This window comes from Protobothrops mucrosquamatus, unplaced genomic scaffold, assembly GCF_001527695.2.
Source record: "Protobothrops mucrosquamatus isolate PMUCROS unplaced genomic scaffold, P.Mucros_1.0 scaffold1911, whole genome shotgun sequence".
Classification (NCBI taxonomy): Eukaryota; Metazoa; Chordata; class Lepidosauria; order Squamata; family Viperidae; genus Protobothrops; species Protobothrops mucrosquamatus.
In genome coordinates this window covers 222,027-223,065 of record NW_015388035.1, presented here as the reverse complement: position 1 = coordinate 223,065, position 1,039 = coordinate 222,027, and positions in this window count along the sequence as shown.

Below are 1,039 nucleotides of genomic sequence, written 5' to 3'. Positions count from 1 at the left end.
CCGACGGCACCCTGAGGAGACCCACCCTGTGGGAGCGTACTGGCCGATGGGAGGTAATCTGTGGCAGAAGGCGGTCTCGAAGGTATCCTGGTCCGCTGCCATGGAGCGCCTTAAAGATGATAGTCAGCACCTTGAAGCGCACCCGGAAGGCCACCGGCAGCCAATGCAGCTCGCGCAGCAGCGGTGTTACGTGGGAGTGCACTATGGTGCTGGAGAAGACTCCTGCGAGTCCCTTGGACTGCAAGGCAATCAAACCGGTCGGTCCTAGAGGAGATCAACCCCAACAGCTCTTTAGAAGGCCAGATCCTGAAGTTGAAACTCAAGTACTTTGGCTACCTAATGAGAAGGAAGGACTCACTGGAGAAGAGCCTGATGCTGGGAAAGATCGAGGGCAAGAGAAGAAGGGGACGACAGAGAATGAGGTGGCTGGATGGAGTCACTGAAGCAGGAGGCGTGAGCTTCAATGGACTCCAGAAGATGGTAGAGGACAGGGAGGTCTGGAGGAACGTTGTCCATGGGGTCGCGATGGGTCAGACACGACTTCGCAACTAACAACAACAATTATTATTATACACAACAGTGTGAAATCACGGTGGCCAGTTCTTTAGCTGCTTTGTCCTTCATGTGCATCGAGTTCTTCCCAAGAACCTAGCATATCATAATGCACTTGGCTTATGACGTTCGCTTAGTGACCGTTTGAAGTTACAACAACACTGAAAAAAGGGGCTTATAACCGTTTTTCACACATACAATTTCTGCAGCTTCTCTGTGGTCACGTGATCAAAATTCAGACACTTGGACACAAACCAGCATGTGTTTACGATGGTTGCCAGGTCCCGGGGTCATGTGATCACCATTTGGGACCTTCCCAGCCAAACCTTCCAGGAAGGAAAGTCATTGGGGGGAGGACTTCCTGTATTGACGTAATATACGTGTGGATCCAGATGAAAGGACCAGAGTGTAACCGTTGATGTATAACCCAGCCATTGTTCTTCTTTTCTGTACTTTGCTGTGCTGCAACTTAAAATACGCTGCCCAC